Source organism: Urocampus carinirostris, chromosome 12 (assembly GCF_059441175.1).
Source record: "Urocampus carinirostris isolate Australia breed hairy pipefish chromosome 12, RoL_Ucar_1.0, whole genome shotgun sequence".
In the NCBI taxonomy this organism is placed as follows: Eukaryota; Metazoa; Chordata; class Actinopteri; order Syngnathiformes; family Syngnathidae; genus Urocampus; species Urocampus carinirostris.
Window position 1 is genome coordinate 23,953,706 of NC_142360.1, and position 21,874 is coordinate 23,975,579.

At 40.0% G+C, this 21,874-nt stretch overlaps 1 protein-coding gene across 3 annotated transcripts in view; it reads right to left on the reverse strand.

Annotated features, from left to right (window-relative positions):
- The window catches only part of ptprsa (protein tyrosine phosphatase receptor type Sa), a 371,836-nt gene that overhangs the window by 276,306 nt on the left and 73,656 nt on the right, over positions 1–21,874 (reverse strand). For all 3 annotated transcript variants that reach the window (XM_088349513.1, XM_088349511.1, XM_088349515.1), the window contains exon 2: positions 10,515–10,596. The gene's annotated coding sequence lies outside the window, so the exon portion shown is untranslated. The remainder of the gene's footprint in view (positions 1–10,514; positions 10,597–21,874) is intronic.

A 21,874-nucleotide genomic window follows, 5' to 3' on the forward strand; every position in this document is an offset into this window, starting at 1 on the left:
AATTTTTCCTGACTCTCCTTTCAAGCACTGTTAGTTTTAACCATATTCGATAAAGACACTATTGTAATGCATTCATGTTCATGACACAAAAGATGTATCAGTCAAGACAATGTACAATTTGGATACAGGCTGTTAACGGGTTTTTAGTTTTCTGTTTTGATTCACTGATACATTGTTACTCTGCTCTTGCTGCCTTGTATAACGTGTAGCTTGAATCCATCGACAGTGCACAACTAGTGTTTACAGAGTTTTCTGTAAATGCTCGTGATTTTTCTCGTGTGCATTTCAAGCTTTCGGGCTTAGCAGGCGTGCTGATTCTACACATAGAAATATACAACTGTGCCTTCCGGGGAGCGCACATGCACGTGTAGTACCTATGCAATTAGGCAAAGGGAAGAAAAGTGAACTAGTTCTAGGTTTGATAAATTAATAGAGGAAAAACCAGAGGCAAAATGTAATTGAACGATACTAATTAATCCTACAGAAGAGCTATAAACATACTAGTATCATAATACTACTACAGAAATACTTCTACAGAAATACAAGAAACAGTTATACTACAAATATACTAATACATAAATGATACTACAGAAATAGTACTACAGAAATACTACAAAAGCAAAACAACAAAAATAGAGTTTTCTGTAAATGCTCGTGATTTTTCTACACATAAGAAATACTACAACATTACAACTAAAGTAAGACTACAAAAATACACCAGAATCCAAATGTTCCATATGGCTACATGGTAGATTTATGCTCATTATTATTTTTACCGTTGTTATCATTATAAGTGTTATGTTTTTTGTCATAATTATCTGTATTATAATTTTAGAAAAAGTACAAACAGGTACAGTATAATGCCCTTGGGCCGGACTAAGAAAATATTGATTGACAAAGAAATGGTCCATGGTTGGTGACCACTGTTATACACTACAATGTGTTTCCTATCCTAACTTTTAAGATTTGATTCAAATGTTGTCTGCCAAAATGTGAAAAAATGTGTTTTTTTGTGTTATGAGAAAAAACAAAAACATAAAGGGTTTGGGGCAGCTCCTCAGTAAGTATCAAGCCTTTGGGAATGATTTAGTTTGATACATCACTATGAGATTGCATGAGTGGCTTTAATCGGATCATTGTCCACACATCGAGGAAGTCCCCACTTCCTTTCTTCCTTTTTCCAACTGATAAGTGTGTGGCCATTTATGGTGAGTAGACATAGTGAGGCAGTGTAGTGATAGTTGATATATATACAGACAGTTAACGCTCCAACAGAGCTTCTTTTTTCTAAAAAAGATAACAAAGTCCGTTCAGGCAGGGAAGGATAATGGTTTGTGTACATCTGCGGAAACCTGGTCGGTTGAAGGAACACGATCGCCATGGTGAACAAAATCATGTGAAAGTTCTTCCAAAGTTCATGCATCGTTTATGCCTTATTCATGCATAGTTCATGTGACAGTTCATTGTACTTGCAATAAAATGTTATTTTGCAAGCAACGTGCCCTCGTGTTTGTGGAAAGCATTGTTCAGATTTTTGAAGGATCAGAAAGGCAATTAAAAAAAAAATCCATGTTTTTTTCAGTTCTTTTCTAGTATTTTTTAAAGAAACCAGGCAATGTTCAACTGTTTAAACAATGGTAAAAGCTAGAACCATACTTTTTTTTACTAATGAAAGATGAAGGTTTCAAGCCAGAGGCACAACCTCCCGTGGTGTTTCTTGGGCAAATACAGCCTAGCGTGCCCATTCTCTCTAGTTTATTTTTTGGGTAGGGGTTTGCTCCCTCTCACAAAACGGGTTGCCATGAATACCGGTGGCAGGAGAAGCCTGACTCAGATACAGCACCATTATCATTTGGTAGCTGTTGTTTTTTGTACCTCAGCATTGACGGGCACTGGCGTGTCTACAGAACTAAATTTTCTGTAAGCCTTCAAAAATGAGACAGAATGCCAAAAAAATGTCTGGCACCAGCTCCTCACCCTTTGAAAGAAACGTTAACAATGATTTAACAGGGGTTACACATACATATGGCTTGGTGTACATGCGCTTCCATAGCACAGAGAGGCTGATACTGATGAGTGCTGCCAGAGGATGTTTTCCTCCAAACCTCTCTGCCGGTTCACTAATGGGCTCCTCGCTGGCTTGGCTTGCTGACTTGTGGCATCTCAGGCAGCCTTATTTGGTAGTAGGCGAGAGTTGAAGGGGGGCAGGGTGGCAGCGGGCTAGTGCAAGGGAGAACAGTGGTGTTCTGTTTACACGGAGGAGGTCATAGGGTCAAAATACCAGTCTGCGGTGAAGCCAACCCAGAAGAGCGAAAGGCAGCAAGAGAGCAGTCAAAACGTCGCTCTGCTCCATTGAATAGATTGGGGAGGATTGACTTTGTGATTGAATGTGTCAGTGTTTCTCAAGCTTTGCTCATTGATGGGCCCTTGTTGTTTTATTTTTTTCAGCCAAGTATTCCAGTGTCACACTGAGGATATTTTATTTTGTATGCTGATTTTATTTGAATTAAAAAATGAAATAAAATTCTGTGATGCAGAGACATATTCTTCTTCAGGGCCATTTTCACCCCAAACAAGTGCAGAAGAATGTAAAGAATAAATATCTTGCCAAATGTATTGTATAGAAAAATGAGTATTAATATCTTATTACTGACCTATTTGTGAATGTAGTTGATGCTAAATGTTATTGCAATATTTTTCATTTGTACTATTGTTCGGATGCGCTCACAATTTAGGCCAGTCTCCAAGCACTACCTTTCTAATAGTTTGGCCTATTCATCCTGACATTCTTTTTATCTTATTTTTCTCTTTTGGGTCTTTATTACATGTTTATCCTCGAGTGCCATCCCTAAACAATATTCACGACGTTGTTATTAATCTAAATAATACAATTCTATGACCCTCTGTCCCCCCCCCCTCTCTCTCTCTCTCTCTCTCTCTCTCTCTCTCTCTCTCTCTCTCTTCCTCTATCTCTCTTTCTCTCTCTCTCTCTCTCTCTCTCTCTTCCTCTGTCTCTTTACCTACTGACCTACCTTCCTACCTACCTACCTACCTACCTACCTACCTACTGATCAACCTACCTACCAACCTACCTACCAAGGTACCTACCAAGCTACCTATTTGTTTTTTTTTGTTTATTTATTCATTCATTATCTATTCATGTATTTATTCATGTATTTGTTTATGTATTTATTTATTCATTTTATGCTCCAGGGCCTTGCATAGTTGAGCAGGAGGTGGAAAAGGAAATGAAAGGCAACCATCCTTATAGTTTTGCTCTTGTCCGCTTGACTGCCCGCATGCCTGCCTGTGTTCCCTGGGCAATGTTTATGCTGTGCCCTGCCCAGGACAGAATAGATTCGCCCACACAGCACTGTGCTCTCAACCAGAACTTAAGTAGGTATGGCAAGCTCGAGCCACACTCTCATTCACGCTCATTCCTCTGGATTAAGCCCCATGGCCTGAGGAAACGCGGCACTGGCTACATTAATAAACCCAAAGATAGCATCTCTCCTCCCTTCCCTCAATACATGCATATCCCTGCCGTTGGTGTTAGGACCCATAAAAGTTTGATTTTCTTTCATCTGCTGTTTTCCACTGAATTTGACAAGCCGGCACTGGTTACTTGGAAAACTTGAAAGTGCTTAAGTTGCCAGATTTGTAAAGGTCTTTGCTGTAGTGTGAAATGTCATGCAAAGATGAGCTCACATTCAATATATCACGTCTGGATTGATGGAGCTGTTGAGTTTTGCTGATATCGCAAAAGGAAAACTGGATGGACTCCAAGTGGCCAGCCCAGCGGGCAGGTATTTTGCCCTGTCGCCTCAAAGCGTGAAGGACACGTTGGTGATCTGGGGTTATAGTCTGGGTTCTGACTCCCTAACGTAGCACAAAAGCTGTGCATGTTTGTCTGAGTCTGTTACATGTTGTAGTAGCACATAACTATTTATTACATTTGGTCCGCGCTCCTTTTTGTCGTTTTTATCAGGGTAACAATTGAGGCACCAGAAACATGCAGCAATAATTTTCTTCTGTCACATTGTGGACTCCCGTTTTTTTGTACAAGGCAAATTATAGTGCCAAGATTCTGATGTACTCCTCAGTTTGCCTGTGAAAAAACCCTATGACTAACTATGCAAATAAATAAAAAACCTACGTGCCTAACTACCAACCAGCCTACGCACCTACCTACTTACCTACCAACATGAGCATTCAAAACATGTTCATTTTAACAAATAACTATTCTCTTGGAAACTGTTTATCCAATAAGAAATCACATCACACAATGTAAATCCGTGAAGAAGGGGACATTTATAATTAACTACAGTTTTTAAATCTACCTGCCACTACCGGGAAAAAAAAAATAGAGGGACAGTAATATTTGGCTACTAAATGTCGCTGAATTGTGTAGTTCAGGAGTCAACAACCTTTTAAAGCTAAGGGCTACTTTTGTTAATAATTGTTATTACTATTTTACTATCAGGTTGTAACTATAAGAAGTAAAATAGGCCCTGTGAACCTCAATGTTTTGGAGATTTCTTTGTCTCCAACTCAGGTGAGCTGTGTGAGAGCTACATGATGATCCAGGTAAATGGAATCACCTGTTTTGTAGCAGACAAACTTTAAAAACAAGCGGCTCTTGAAGACCAGGTTGGCCACCCTTGCTCTAAAAAGATCATACCTGTTAGGAATCAAATCTCTTAGAAAATCACTATGAGGAACTATTTTCAGAACTTGTCTACTTGGCTACCCAGGTATTCTTAAGGGGCTAGCTCGAACCTGCGTGTACCAGATTGGAGACACGTGGTGTAGTGCAACCGAAAACGAGTGCGAAAAGCAATAGGAACAAGACAAACTACGAAGACTCAAATGACCAAATTCACTATTTTCTTTCTCAATTCTTCTTCCCAGCCTTTCACAAGGTTTTTGGGGTACCTGTGGCAGCAAGATGGAAGCCAATCATGTCAGATCCTCCAGGTGGTGTTCATGTTAAATGAAATACATAGAAAAATCTTGAAGTCTTTGAAAAACTGCACTATTTTTGCTTATTCAAATTAGTATTATATATATATTTTTTACTTTGAATGAATGACGTTTTTCTTACCACTAGATGTTGCTAAATAATATACCCTGCCCATTTGAGCAAAAAAAAAGACAGAGATTTCATTTTACTAATGCAATTAACAAAAGCAAAATGTGATTTATAATTTTATCCCAAAAGTCACTATCTATACATGCCCCCTTTATATTTACAGCTCAGTTTTTCAACCGTCCCACAAGCAGGATACATTTCTTTACATAAAGAGGCTTTTACCACACAGCGACATCGGCCTTCCGATGATACTGATAGAAACTCACAAGGCACATTAACCAGCTGATAGCAGCGTGCTGCAAGTAACACAGCGTCTCTGGATGCCAGCTGTAAAGATTAGCAGAGCTTTGTTTAATTGTGCTGCTAACATCCTGGAAAACGCCCGAGAGTTAACTGCTCTCTTTCCCTTATAAACTGTCTTTAAAGCTCAACCAGGGGTCGCTTGCTCACCCAAACACAGAGTCTTTAGCAATTTGCTAAAAGCTTAAGGACACATGTGCATTCCCAAGACCTAATGCATAGCAACCTTTGGGAAAAATGCCAACATGCAAACCAAAACATTAGCCCTCATTTTTAGTGCAGGTTTAAATTGATTTGATGTTGTAATCCGAAAATAAAAAAGGTCCCCATTAAAATCCCCAGCAGTGCCCCTTTGAGGCAGAGTGATGCATCAGCCAACCAATTCAAATTGCCTTAGTTAGAGGTAGAGCCAAGTCACCAGTTGGGATAAACAACATCAAACATTATAGTCGTTAAACTTTGATCCAATTGCGTGTTTTCCCCCTCTTAAAACGCAGGCAAAAAACGCACAATAAATCAGCAGGCTATCTCAGGCTAAACACCCTTCATCTGTGCAACGCCGAAAGCGTTCCCACCGGAGGCGGTAAAAAAGCAGCATAATGTGTTGTCCTGATTTAAGTTAGAGGTGTCGTAATTTGACATATTTGTCAGACGTGCGCGGCCGGCGATTTATTATTAGTGACAATGACACATCCTCCGATCATTTGCACATTTCAAGGTTCACACCGGGTTTTAACCACTCTGGGCAATCATACCCTCTGATAAAAATTACATGAAGCATAACTAAAGCATAAATAAAGAATTTTTGAGAGGTTGGGATTGTCAATCATTAAATAATGGAATAACTGTGTTAAAACAATAAAAACAAATATTTGGGCAAAAGTAAAATATGTTTCTATTTTTCTTTTACATCCACCCATTATTTGCACAGCTTATCTACAGTAGGGTCGCGGGGGTGCTGGAGCCCATCCCAGCTATCTTCGGGCAGTGGGCAGAGGACACCCTGAACCGGTTGCCAGCCAGTTGCATGGATGGTTATTTTCATATTTAATCTAGTATTTAAATAACAAATTTTATTGTTTTCTTTATAATAATTTTTACCATTCCAAGCAGCCTAGCGGATGAGTGCTCAGCACATCCAAGGCGTTCTGAGGTTATGGGTTCAAATCCATCTACCAGCCTCCCTGTGTGCAGTTTGCGTGTTTTCCCCTTGGCTGCGCGGGTTACCTCCAGGCACTCTGGTTTCCTCCCATATTCCACACATGGCAGGTGAATTGGTGACTACAAATTGTCCCTAGGTATGAGTAAGTGTATGGTTGTCTGTCTCTGCAAACTGTAACCGACTGACAACCAGGTCAGGGTGTACCGAAGATAGCTGGGATGGGGCCCAACAGCCCCGCGACCCTTCTGAGGATAAGCGGTGCAGATAATGGATGAATGAACCATACATTTTAGACTGCAAACTGCTATATTTTTGCTACATTTTAAACACTGCGGCTTTAAATATGAAGCGGCTTTTTTTCGTGGCCGAGGGGGAGCTTTTATATTGCTTTTTTACTACAATGAGCTATTATGTTTTCCCTCTCTGCTTTGATATCTATACTGCGAAGAACAGTGAGTCAAACTCAGTGACTTAGAGCAACTTTAGATACTGTACTTTTTCATTCGTAAACATAAAAAAAACTTTTTAGGGCAGGGGTGCTTATTAATTAGATCCCAATCTACTGGTAGATCGCAGAGGTACTACTGGTAGATCACGGGAAGGTGTATTTAGTGCATTCTATGTATTCGTTGGGATACCCTGCCATCTAGTGGTCAAATGCAGCATTTGAAAATGAACGTCAGCGTTGCTAATACTGCAGGAACGAATTGTAGATTGTTGATAAAAGTACTAATTCATTACAGTTATAAATGTGTTTAAAACTCACTACAGCAGTACAGAGTTGGGTATTTTTTAAGATTATGTTTGGAAAAAAACATTGGCAAAGGAAAAAAAGACCTAAACTACCTAAATATTGTGAGCATTTAATTCCACTCATTAGAATGCTTTTGTTCAATGCTAGACTACTCTTGGTTCTCCATTTTTTAAGTTGTGTAGACCCTTTACACTTGGTAATTTTTTATGTAGCACACATGCTGAAAAAGTGTGAGTAACTCTGTTTTAGGATATATGCACACTTTCAGCTGTCCATTTTAAGGGTTCCAATGAATAAAACGTGCCCAGTGAACAGAGAATGGGAAGTGATGGTCGGTCCTACATCTGCTCTGACACACATTTCCTCCACCTCGTGTGCAGTTCGTGATGGCAAAAAGCTCTGCCAACATTGCTTACTATCAACACAGGATATGGCAATGAGGAAAGGATGGGCGCGGTTTGAATTGCAGAAAATATAGCCCTTGACTTTGTATTAGACCATACAATATTTTAGGTACTTTGTCTATTGTAGTCTGTCTTTATATAAAATTCACTGAATCCTGTGGTGTAAATGGATGTGTCATAAGAATTGATTAAAGGCGAATGACGGCCGAATAATATACTATGCTACTTTACTTTTTAACTCATTCAACACCAGACATTTTTCTCAAATTGAGAGAACAGATTAGAGCCATTTTTTGCTATTTTGGCTGATTTTTGAAGGCCTATGGAAAATGTTGTATCTGGCTAAATAGGCAAAAGAAAGATTGAAACGTCATCTTTCATGAAAAAAATAAGTTCCCAGCTTTAATATTCTTGAAAATACTTGTTTCCAAGAAAACTTCATGTCTGCACTGCATCCCAGCCATCTTCGGGCAATGGGCAGGGGACACCCTGAACTCAGTCCCACGGCACGCAGAGACAGACAACTCACCCGCTCATTCACACCTGGGTACAATTTAGGATCCGGCGATCAACCTAACATGCATGTGAGAGGAACCCGATGAGCCTGTAGGAAACCTACACAGGCACAGGGAGAACATGCAAACTCAGCACCGAGAGGCCGGTTGCTGAAATTGAACCTTGGACCTTGGAGTTGATGTTTTACTGCATGTCGTGTCTTATATGTCAGTTGTTTTTACTTCAGTATTAGCTAAAAAGACACTTGCTCTTTTATTGAGTATTATTTTAGGTCAGGACTTGTCAATGGTTCTCTGCGCATGGGAGAGTGGGAAAAGGAATTTTGGTTTCTTTTATGTCAAGTACATTTGAAAATTTGACTAATACAATTAACATTGACTTTTACTTTGATGTTGCATTTGCAAAATAGATATGAGACCAGATAATTGTATATAGTGATTGACCTTTAATGTATACATATGTATTTTAATTGTGGTTTCAAAAGTACAATCTTTAAAGCATTAACAATGAGTAAAAGCTTTAACTCTGAGTTAAAGATTTTAAAGCCTATTTCCTCTTCAACAAAACAAAGTTTTGACTTTGCCAAAATGCTTTAACTTTAATAGCACCGCTTTCAAACGTATAGTTTTAGTTTAGTTATTTGTTTTTTAAAAACATGCTTACGTTTACAATTATCCCTCGCTACTTCGCACTTTGGTTGTTGCTCGTTCACCGCATCATTAATTTTGAATTACATTAAATTATTGGGTGGCCACGACTGTGTGCGCGTGTCTCTGATGGGCTGATGTATGCTGTCAATCAAAGAGCAGGGCGGGCACATTAGTCAATAGGTCCACCCAAAATAAAATGCGAAAGCAAGCTTTGAGCAGCTTGTTACATTGAAAAAAACATTCATAAATTAAACCAGACTATGAGGAAAGTCAGAAGAGCACAAAGAAACAGCCATCACCGGTGGGTGAACAGATTCAGCACCACTGACAGCCTTACATGTCAAATAAACATTTGAAGTGGCTGGCATTACACGGTTAAATATCTGTGGATTATATCGGCAGCAATATAAAAAGCAAGGTTTGTATCGGCGTGATTATTCTACCTGTAATAGGTTATTATAACTCCCCAGCCTGGACATCTTCTTTCGGTGAAATTGACAGGGGTGAAAAGTAGCTATCCGTGTTTCTGTCCGACACTTCAGTACATTGTGAAAGCTGTCCTCTCCAAAGACCACCTATCTGTGATATTGGATGACAGAGAGCAGAAGTGCAGGCGGAGCTCCTCAATGCTATTTGGAAGTTGACAGGTGGGTGATAGTTCACGCTTAGCCTCGGCTCACCTGTCAATATGGATGGACGGGCTCAGCACAAACATTTGGTCAAAGGTTTTCTGTCTGACAGTACTGCAATTTGTGGCTATTATTTTTTTTTTAAAAGACCCTTATCAGAAAACTTGATGTTGTTGTTGTTTGGAAATTGCAAAGTTGTTGCCACGCACACTATTGTCTGCTCAGTATATATCTTTTATTTATCTATCTATTTATTTATTTTTTTATGCTGACATTTTTTGTCAGTTTTTTCTTTCCTGTTTTAATTTTCTTTGATTCAAGTCTAGTTTCAACCCCAAGTGTCTTCTGGCAGCTTTTTATCCATTTGTATGTAGTTAAATGTTTGCTGTCACTACGTTGGTTAGTTGGTCAACCTTAGACAGGCAGACAGACAGGCAGACAGGCAGACAGGCAGGCAGACAGGCAGGCAGACAGACGGACAGACTGACAGACAGACAGACGAGTTAATTTTCTGTCTCTGTGTGCCCTGCGACTGGCTGGCAACCAGTTCAGGAAGGGCGTCCCTACTGAGGAAAAGCGGTGCAGAAAACGGATGGACGTAAAGCTAAAATTTGCCAATGGGATAAAAACATAAAGGCCTCGCTGGTGCTCTGTTGAGTTTATTGTTCAAACATTCAGAAAGGTGTGGCTGACATGATTAAATGAAGTAAAAGTAGTTATAATTCCTAATAAAATTAAAATATTATCCCAACTGAGCATTTAACCCATTTTATCCTCCCCTTCCTATAGGATCATCCTAGAGTGTACCTATTGTAGATTTCTAAATGGGAATGGTAACAGATTGGTTAAACTGTTTTCAGAATCGAAAGAAAATTCTGCTTTCAACATTTATGATGTTTTTTTTTTTCTTAGTTTTATTTCTTCGCCTCATTTTCCATTCTCCATGGTGAATAAATGTCCTTCCAAAATGGCGGCAAAACTGCACACAAACGAATAGCCCGACTCACCACTGGCTTGTTTTCAAAACGGCTTTCGCGTCATATCTTCAGCTTCTCCGGCAGCTTCTTCTTCTTCTCGCTACTTTCGTACCTTTAAAGCCGAGAAGGAGGGAGGGAGAGGGTGTGGGGGTGGGGGGTACAGGAAAATGAAAGAGCAACATTAATGAAAGGGACTAGAAAATGAAGTGCTTCTTCAAGTGGTAGGCGGAGGGAAATAGACGGATGCTGAGACGAGTTTATCTCCCGTTCCCTTTCCGTTGCCCTTTTTTGACCACAAGACGGCAGGAAAAGAAGAGGCTTGCTGCTGATTGCCTGAGGGTTGCAGGGCAAATCTACATGAAATCCCTGGCAGCTTTTCTTTTTGGATCATTTTCATCTTCACGTCGCTAATGAACCAGGTCGAACGATATCAATATGCATTAAACATTTGCTCAGTTGTTGTGTATTTTCAAAAAGCAACGTTGTTCATTTTTGTCATTTTGTTCATACATAGAATAAAACTCAAATTCTCAGGTCTGGATCTTTGTGGGTCTTTGCCACCACCCGCAGAGCCCTCACAGAAACCAGAAGAAGGTTATCACCAGCAAAAGGTCAGAGAAGCTCGTCAGCCACGCGTTAGCTCCAGGATAATAATATGAATATCATTTATGGAATGCACAACAGGGGCATGTTTGAGTAATATCAATGCTGAGTCTTCTGCGTTCATACAAGATTCATGTCAGTGGCCGTGATACGATTTTCCCCTGGGGCGTTATATGTACTTGCATGTAAAAACCTTTCACTTCAGTATGGCGCTGAACTTAGTTATAATGATAGTGTAAGAATTCACCACTCGACTGGAACCAAAGTGTGTGCTTTTGAAGCCACCATTTCACCATAATAACAAGCAGTGACCCAAATCAAGAAAATAAATCCTCTTCCTAATTTTTTTGAATAAAAAAATGGTGCTGTTTGAATCAGAGATAGTAATCTTTTGTTAAAAAAAAGACCAGTAACATCATATATACTCATGTATATAAGCATACATCGCATATAAGGGACCCCTTAAAACTGCTTTAAGGGAGAGTGTGTAATATTTAGTGCCTTCAAGAGGTACAAAAAAAACCTTTAATTCAGTAAGAAAAAAACATTGATTTGAATACTAGGCAAAAATACATGAACTATCATTCCTATGTTAATTTTTTTTATATAAAAAAAAAATCATAGATCGAGAAATTTGTATTTCTTTTACAAAGTTGAATCCATATATAGAGGTCGCCACCATGTTTTTCTGGCGCCTTGAGAACGAAAACCAGTGCCACAGAGCACAGCGTAGCAGCTTTAGACAATGGTGCCATATTGTGGTCAGATATTACCTACTGAGGCTATAAAATAGCCACATACTAAAATAAATGTGTACTCAAAATATTAAAAAAACATGAATCTAAACATCAAAACATCAATAATTATTAAATTATGTAGATAATAACACTTAATATACTGGTAAAAAGCTAATAGTACAACATTTACTGTGCCTACAATTCACTTGTACACCATATTCGTATTTCGCAAAAATTTTGTTCTTTGACTCGATCCTTGTTGTCACTGTTTTCCACTTTCCTTACCCTTATCAATAAAATTTCTCAGGGCCCATTTTTTTAGGTAGAAAGAGGAAATAAAACAAACAAGTACACAATAAAATGAGTTCCATCTCAAACACAATTGGAGCTAATTGACTAAAAGATCAAGCAGGGCATTATAGCCATCTACTGTTAAGACATGTAATTGTCTCTCCATTATTTCACAAACAATGGAGAAGAAAGATTTTCATGTTTGGCATTGAATGTGTTAACAATTTGAAGCTGAAAAAAATACTGCACAATTCTGTTTTTAATATGAAAGCAGACTGGACTACTGCTCTTTTTTCTGTAGGGAGCAGCATTTGGTTTATATTTATTTAAAGCAAATCACAACTTTTTATAGTTTTAGCTTGCTTTTCTGTCTACATACTCAAAAATATTTAGCAGGCCGGATTAGATCATCCAACAAGCTTGATCTGGCCCACGGGCAGTATGCTTGACATATCTGATGTAAACGATTCATAACACGAAAAACAACGAACGACAGTGCACAATTATAGTCAACATAACAAACAGTTATCCGATTCAATCTCCTATGTAGCTGTCCAATATTAAAACTTGCTCTTACTGCCTTTTCAGCCTTTTCTATCTTGAGGTGCTGATATTCTCCCAGTATCCTCAGTGGGCATCATTACCTCAACGGTCAAGATTTTGTTGGGCCACAGATTTCAGTTTGAAGTGAGTTGGCCAACTAACAGGTTGGTGCACGTAAATGTGACTCCTTGTTCGCCGGGACCGGTGAAACGGTTCAAAACGGGCAAAATAGCGAAGTGTTTGATGTGGATAGTAGCAAATGCGTCGCTGAAGCATGTGAGGGGGACGGACAAAAACGAACAGCAATCCTCCCACACGCTCCGCTGCTAAGACAAGCGCGGAGGAATTTGTTTAATGTACAGCATTTATTCACTGCACACACGCTGTCGTTGCGCCGCTTCCTCCGGCGCATGAGACACTCCCTCGGCCGGGCAAGTCGCCATTAATCAGCCGCACTGACGGCTAAACAGAACAGCACGGGAGCTCAAAGTCGTTCCAAATCAAACTCAGAGCAAAGAGAAACCTGCGCAGGCATCGGCAACAGCACGCAGGTGGGGTTACACGTTTCTATATCTCCGGCGAGACTCTGAGTTCTCGTGTTGTGTTGGCTGGACAGTAATTTTGTGTGGACCGGAGTTTGTTTTCTCATGACCCTGCAGCATATTGGCAACGCGTTTAGTCACCTCACTGCGACAGATGGTCGAGCATCATGGTGCACGGCCAGTTGGGAAAAGGAAAATGTGCCCAGAGATGAGTTGGTGCATTTTTTTTCTTTCCGGCGTCGTGACCACATACCTGTACTGGGCGCTATGAGAAAATAGGTTCCAATGAAAGAATTGACTGTACTGAAAAAAAACCTCAAATTTTCAAAGTGTAAGACAGAGTGGTGATTTATGATTTGAGATGATCCCGTGATAACAAGGTGAGGTTGCAATATTAACTCATTTAATGTCAGACGTTTTACTCAAATTGGGAAAGCCAAGGGTGGCGGCGTTCTTGAGGACATGCACAAAACATCATCCCTCTCTAAACAGATGATTACGATGGGACTTTGTCATCTTTTTTTCATAATATAAAAGCTCTGTTGAAGGGTTATCTGCCCATTTGTCCATGCCTCACAACTCTCAACAAACTGCTTTACTAGGCTTACTTGCCGTATGGATTTGAACTCATTTGCCGGATACAGGAAGAAACGCTAGGAAGTTGGGCTTCATAAATGTGTGGAAGCTTATCAAAGCCACTCCTGTGATCTAATGGTGATTTATCATACATAAATCATTTCCGAAAGCTTGATATTTTCTGATAAGCAGCGCAAAACCTTTGATATATATTTTTTAGAAATAAAACAAGTAAAACTTAGCTTTATGTATGGCACTTGAGGAACTTGCTTCAGAAAACATATTTATACGTGGTGGCATTAATTTAGTTAACCGAGCACCAAAACCTACCCGCAAATGTCACTCATTTTCAAGGGAATGATGCCCGGCGCAAGCCTGGCACCAACCACGTGAGGAATTTACCGTTGACACCTTTGACTGCAGAACAACAACGAAGCTGTGCACGAGCACACCTGACACGGTTTTCAGCTGTGCAGTTTTCAGCCATGATCCAAGTTGTTTACGTCATGTGTTTTCAGATCATGTGACCGTTCAACATGGTGATTACAGAAACAAGCACATATTTCCTGCTGCACCAAAAGCAAATATGAATAACGGCTGTGTCACATAAAAGGAGAGCCCTTTGTTTATACACAACAGCCCCAGGCCACCCATTGTGTGGAGAATAGTGCCAGATTGCAACACATATGTGAGATGTTGTTTTTCTTTGTTTTTGTTATTGTCAGTTGGCGCAGTAATGTACAGAATTGCATTCGCTTACTATTGTTCCTCAAGGACAAAGGAATTGTATGCGACCCAACATGGTATTGAAAGAGATGTGGTTCTTTTAATAACTTTCACAGCTTTTTTTTAATTTATAGATTGATGACTTGATTTGAGGTTGAAAAAGTTAAAATATTGTGACTATGCTTTAAATATTGAATAAAGTACAGTCAAACCTTTCAGGTCATTTATTTATTTTGCAATTTGTATGTGTGTACTGTCGTGTATTTTGAAGTGTTTTCTCCTAAATTTTGCCGTTCATTTTGTCAAAACACGATGTTATTGAAATGAGGGGGTCTGTCGTACTTGCTGAGTTTTTCACTTATCGGTTGATCGACAAGTGCACCAATTACCTGCAATGTCTTGCTTCACTGATTAATAGGTGAAAAGCTCAGGCAAATGGGCGGCCTCCTCATTTAAATAACATTCTGTTGAGACAAAACACACGACAAAATATATGACAAAATAAATAAATAATATCAGAATAAAAAATAAATACCAAAAGAAATAAACGAGCCCTGCGATTGGCTGGCAACCAGTTTATGGTGTCCCCTGCCCACTGCCCGGAGATGGCTGGGATGGGCTCCAGCCCCCCGCGACCCTAATAAGGATAAGCGGTACAGCTGATGAGATGAGATGATATGAGAAATAAACTAAAAAAATAAATGACAAAGAGCACAAATTAATAAATACCATTTGTAGGTAATTTGTGATTTGTTCACTTATTTATTTAGCACATATTTGTAGGTATTTATTAATTTATACATTTATTTCTACATTTGGCTGGATTTGTCCTCCATAAAAAATATCATGCCACATACTGCATTTAAAAAAATGTATTCATCAGTTTTTTTTAATGTCATCCTACATTTGAGACTGGGAGGTTCGGGTTCGCGCCCCGGCCGAGTCATTCCTAAGACTTAAAAAGTGGTCGGCGGCGCCCTCTCTTGGCTGCGGCTGCATCGGGTCAGGTGCAATCGACATTTCGTTCTGTGTACATTGTTACACAGAATGACAATACAAGGAAATTATTATTATTATTATTATTATTTAAACGCAATGATTTCAAAAAGGTCAGCATTTTCGAAGACTGGTTATTGCATAAGCGCAGTCATACTTTTTTCTGAATTTGCTGTCAGCACTCAAATTGAAAAAACAAAACCTTTAACAGATTGTTAAAACAATAAAACAAAAAAATAACACTAAAAAGCACACAAGTGCAACAGGTCTTAAAAAACAAAAGTTGAATTCAAACTTGAAATGTCAACAACTTTTAAAAAATACTTTATACATGACACACTGCTTGGCTAGGCTCCATCTCGGGTTTAATTTTTCAAATACCATCTGCAGGTATCATGTTGAATCAGGTGAGGTGGATTAGTTACAATACTTAGTTACAATGCTTTGAAAAATGTTTACATTTTGTGGGCTGAGAGTTAGGTGACCTTGTTTCATGTTTTCGTTTTTCTTGCACCCGAGCACCTAACTCATTTAGGCAAGCTCTGCTGTCAAAGGACGGTGGTGTAAAGGAGACGGACAGAAAAAGATGGTGAAAGTAAAAAGAGCTGGGATAGAGAGGTAAGAGCAACCAGGGAAGACCACACGCTACTTTACGCTTCGTTTATCGCCGCTTCTGACTCTAAAGGAAGTCAGAAGAGTGCAGAGAAATGGGTATCACCAGTGGGTGCTTGTTATCTATGCCGGGAAGCGACTGAGGTGGCGTCGGGAGAGAATCTAGAATCGAGCCTCTAGTTCACCAATGCCAGATCTATTACTTATCAAACGGATGACCTGGAGCTACAACTCGTGGAAAACCAAACCAAAATAGCATTTATTCAACCGCAATTGAGTGTTTTGTTTTTTTATTTGTTGATCTATAGTTGTTATTTTGTTACAGTCGTATATTCTTAGTCAGAAAGAACATCATCTTGCGATAAGTCTGACGCTTGGAGGGTTTTTTGGAGGGGTGATACTACTTAGTGGATTTACACGTTTTGCGCGGGGTGGGGGGGTCTGGTACCCATTAACCACGATAACCAAGGGATTACTTGTATGAGAGATCGAAGGAAAAATAAGGTGGGAATAAAAAGACCTGAAAGAGTTAAGCGCAATCGAATAGTAAATAGTAGAAGATACCGTGAATGAGAGGGGAGAGACTTTTATGAGAATAAAGTAGAGTCGTTTGAACAAGTTTAGAACGATTAACTCATCAATGCCGGACTGTCTTCTCAAAGGGCCATTGAATACTTTTCAGCATCTCCAATTGGTAAAAGAAAACCCCGAATTCAGTAAAAAAACAATTTTGATCCAAATAGTAAGGAAAAAATATGAACTATAATTTAAATGTCAGGGAATTTGTATCTATTGTACATAACATGAGTCTCACCCAGAGGAATCTGACATGATAGTACGCCACCTTGGTTGTTTATGGTACCTCCAAAAACTTTGTGAAAACCTGGTCATAAAAAAGAGTCTTTGTAATTTATTCTCTTTCTTGTGCTTTGTAGCACACGTTTTCAGTTCCACGACACAATCCAGCAACATCTAGTGGTCAAATAGTACGCAGGGTACCTTTAATGTGTATTGAGGAAGCCAACAAGTGAGTTTCTTAAGCGGGTGCCTATAATTGGACATGAATGTAGTAAGACAGTAAACCAGTTAATGAGGTTTAAATAAACTGATCAGTAGTACGGCCAAGCTCATATCAGCAGTGTAATAACCCCTATCTGTAATTTGCCCCTTTATTATGCTGCCACGCCTCAATAGACGGAAGTCTGGTTAGCACGTCTGCCTCACAGTTCAGAAGTCCCATGTTCCATTCCAGCTACCGGCCTCCACGTTTGGAGTTGTCGCCATGCCTGAGTGGGTTTTCTCAGGGCACTTCAGTTTCTTACCATATTCCCCAAATTATGTAAGGTAGGTTGGCTAGAAGGTCCAATATGTTCCAGGTATAAGTAAGTGTGTGAATGGTTGTTTGTCTTTGTATGCTCTGCGATTGCCTGGAACCCGGACTGGTTGTCCCCAGCCCACTGTTGACGTCTGTAGAGACGAGTTCCAGGACCATCTTGAGGACAATCATCTATAAAATAAATGAATGAAAGGTTTGGCCAGGCTGCAGCGCTTATCCTCACCAGGGTCGTGGGGGCCCATCCCAGCCGTCTTCAGGCACTGGACAGGGGACACCCTAAACTGGTTGCCAGCCAGTCACATAGCACAAGGATACATACAGCCATTCACAGACACTCATTCATACCTAGGGAAAATTTGGGACTTGCCAATCGACCTGCTTTGCATGTTTTTGGAATGTGGGAGGAAACCAATTGGAACGATCAACTTATCCATTTTGTGTAAAAAATTTTGTAATAGCATGGTAGAGACATCGCAACATATCCTTAAACTGTTGAACAGAGAAGACGGTATTACTGTATTTTAAAATTCTACATTTGTTACAGGTTGTTCTCTAGGTTCTCCAGGCTAGGCTGAACAAATGTTGATATAACGTCCTTGAGTGCAAAACTCTTACTGTAGTAATGTATAGTAGTTGAGTACACCAGTGAGAGCATCAGCTCAAGGCTGAAAACGGCAAATGTGAGAACAGAACAAAAAGAGACCACGCAGGAATCGTTCTCAGAATTCAGGGAGAAAAAGGGTTAGGTACCTGCCAAGGTCCTTTTTGATTGAAAATAAATGGACATTTACTTACTGAATACTCCCTTTGGCCATTCAAATGATTTTTTTGAGATACGCCAGGCAACAATTTGACCCACATCGTGATTTGAACAAAACAGCACGGCGGTGCAGTGCTTAGCGCGTGTGCGACACAGTTCAAAGGTCTTGGGAACCTCCTGTGTGGGTTCAAATCCGGCTACCGCACTTCCTGTGCGGAGTTTGTATGTTCTACCCGTGGTTTCCTTTCACAATCCACAGACATGCATTTCAGGTGGATTAACCAGTCCAAATTGTCCTCAGGTGTGAATGAGCGAGCGAGTTGTCTGTCCCTGTGTGCCCTGCGATTGGCTGGCAACCAGTTCTGGGTGTCCCCTGCCCACTGCCCGATGATTGCTGGGATGGGCTCCAGCACCCCCGCAACCCTACTGAGGATAAGCGGTGCAGCTAATGACATGAGATGAAGTGTTTTGAACATTGGTGTGTTTCAAATTTCAACAGTCTAAAACACAGAAACAAATAGTTTGGAAGTGTTGAATCACATATGACATTTTATATACAGTACCTTGCAAGATGTTTGCCATGACCAGCCCCTACCCCCTCCCTACCACTTTTTAACATATTGCCATATTTCAGGTCTCAAACTGTAGAGGCAATGCTGCCAGACGACTCCTCTTACAGGGCGCTAACTAAGACCGCCCTTCTTGGATAGGGCCTCCATCACTTATATCACCACCACTCAAGCTCCTAACACTCCCTTTCTTCCAACACGCGCCATCATGATATTTTGCCACCATCATGTGACTGTTAAGCATAACTGCCTTTACCTTCCAGTTCTGATCTACATAAGTCAATTATTAAAAAAAAACAAAACATCAGGAAGCCACTAGGTAGTGCCAAAGGCCCGCAAGTGTCTCCTCAGCAGGTTTAGCGGGTGGAGAGACTCAACTTTGAAGGCAATAGAAAGCTTTGTTTAACCGATCATATGGCATAACATAATGCACAGGTGTCAAACAGGCAAACAGGGATTGAATCCGGCCCGCGAGACAACACTCAGAGAAGCGCAAGAGAAAAACAAGCTGCAGGTTGAAATATGTCAACTTGATGTTGCCAAAGCCAGGTCAAGTCAAGTCAAGTCATTTTTATTTGTATAGCCCTTAATCACAAATAGTCTCAAAGGGATTCACAAGTTATTACATATAAGAAGTTTAGGTTATTCGTATGCTGTAGAGTAGAAGTGAGTTGCCTCTCACAAAGACACTGTACTTGTATTTATTTCTCTCTCTCTCATTCTCTTTCTCTTTCTCTTTCTCTTTCTCTTTCTCTTTCTCTTTCTCTTTCTTTCTTTCTTTCTTTCTTTCTTTCTTTCTTTCTTTTTTCTTTCTTTCTTTTGCATACCTTTTCTCCCACTCTGTCTCTTTCTCTCTCTGTCTTTTAACCTCTTTTACTCTAACTTCCTTTTTTTCCTTTTCTCTCTTTTCCCTTTCTCTCTTCATACTCTTCACACTTTCTTTCCTCTTTTCTCTCCTTCTGTATTTCTATTTCTCTTTGGATTTCTTTCTTCGTCTCCCTTTCTTTTCCCCCCTCTCTCACAACTTTTTATCTTTTGTTTCTCACCCTCTCTCCTTCTCTCTCTTTTTCTTTCTTTGTCCCACCCTCTCTCCTTTTCCCTCCCTCTATCTCTTATTTCTTTATCTCTTTTTCTTTCCCCGACAGAATGTTTGTTCTATCGCGTGGCCCCCGAGTTAAAATGAGTTTGACACCCCTGACATAATGCGTGAAAAAAATGGGTAAAGCAGTAAACCAGCCATAACTGGAGCGAAAAGTCGCCTGGTATCTCCTTATCACGACAGATAAAACGCCGACGTGAACGTTAAATTTAAAAAGCCGGTTCTATGTCACCTCTCTATAGCTCCCTTTCCCATGTCGAAATAAATCACTTCACCTTACAAGTGCACGGGTCGATAATATGAACGTCTCCATAAATAATGTTATTGTAAGTCTCTTGCGTTAATTGTTCATGCCATGATGGCAAGGACAAAAGTGTTGCAGGTGTTGAGGTTTAAAAGCGCTGGCTGGATGGGCTAAATCCCCTTCAATGCCCTCTGATAAGGCACAGTTTGTGACACAGGCCTGGAAAGGTGCCGAGGTGGTCACATCTGTGTTTCCGAGCTTGGCCGGCTTCTGAGTGGGGGGATTGTCGAATATGTGTGTGTGTACGTAGGTGGGCGTTGTAAGGTCCGGATTAATTATAAATAATTTCCCAGGGAACATGTTTATGACTGTTTCTGTATCCGTCGTCTGGCTGTAGGATTTTCATCTGACATTGTGCCGTAAATACTGTTGTGGTTTATGTCAAAGTGAGAGGGGCGGGTGAGCCAGTAATGGAATGTTAAATAAATTAGTAGCCATAAACAAGTGGAATGCTGGATATGGAAAGGAGTGGTTTATAAATTTAAATGTCGTATAATACGGAACTTTCCGGGTTGTAGCATTTGAGAGGCTCAGCCCTGGCATATGTGGAAAGGTTGTAGAATGTTTAATTTTCAGGGTAATGGGTTTCAATTTTTACAACTCGAAAATTAGAAACCCTATGGAACAACTTTTGAAAGTTAATAATACGTATGGTTCTCTGATTTACTTAGAGAATAGAATAGAATATACCTTTATTGTCATTGTTACAAAATGGGTTAACATATTGTGACAACGAAATTGGGCATGACACTCCAGTTTCACACATTCACAGTGAGGTAAAAATGTCAAGGACCAGAACAAGCACTCGGATCCAATAGCGTCAGTTAAAGGATTTATTTGGACAAGGTTCGGTGGAGCAGGCTTGGGACGTCGTCTCTTGGTAGCCGAAAGCCTCTTTGGACGATATGGCAACTCCGTGGTGAAAACGCGTGACGAGTAACGTAGCAGGTAAGTCGGTGGCCGGGACGGAAGAGTAGATCGTAAACTTGAATGTTGGAGGCTCACTCAGGGAAACGAGGAGTACACTCGAACGTCCATCTCTGGACGCTGACAGCTTATGTAGAAAGCTTCCACCAATCAGGAAATCGCGTTCCAGCACACCAGCTGATTACCTCAGGTGGCTCCAGTTAGGTAATCACGACAAAAAAAGCCAAGAAGATAAAGGAACAGAGAAGATAAGGTTATAAAACAAGGAGGATAAGGTTATAGTTGTAAGTTACACAATATTTACACAAGAAATGTCGGCATGTAGGATGTTACATACAGCTTGGTATCATAATACAGTTTGGTATCGTAAGGGTTTGTGCAATTATACATTTGGTGCAAAAATAGGGGGGGCGTTGTGAGGGTCAAACAGAGTTCCCGAATGTTTGATCTTACATTACACAGTCCAGCGTTTTTCCGAATTGCTCAGTCCACAATTAGTAGATTTGGGGGTCCACAATTGAAGGATTTGGGAGTACAGTCAAGAAAACATCAAGAAAAGTCCTTGATGGTGTTTTCTGCATCAAATGGTTAGTCTGTGCCTTATTTTTATTTATTTTGTTTTTATTTAACAGGGTTAGTACGGGTGCTTGGAAATGTTTGAATTAATATTGTCTTTTCAAGGATTTAAAAGTGCTGGAATTTTGGGTGAACTGCTTGTAAATGCTTTAAATTGTTGCCCGGTTTCACAACAAGAATGCTTAAACATGAC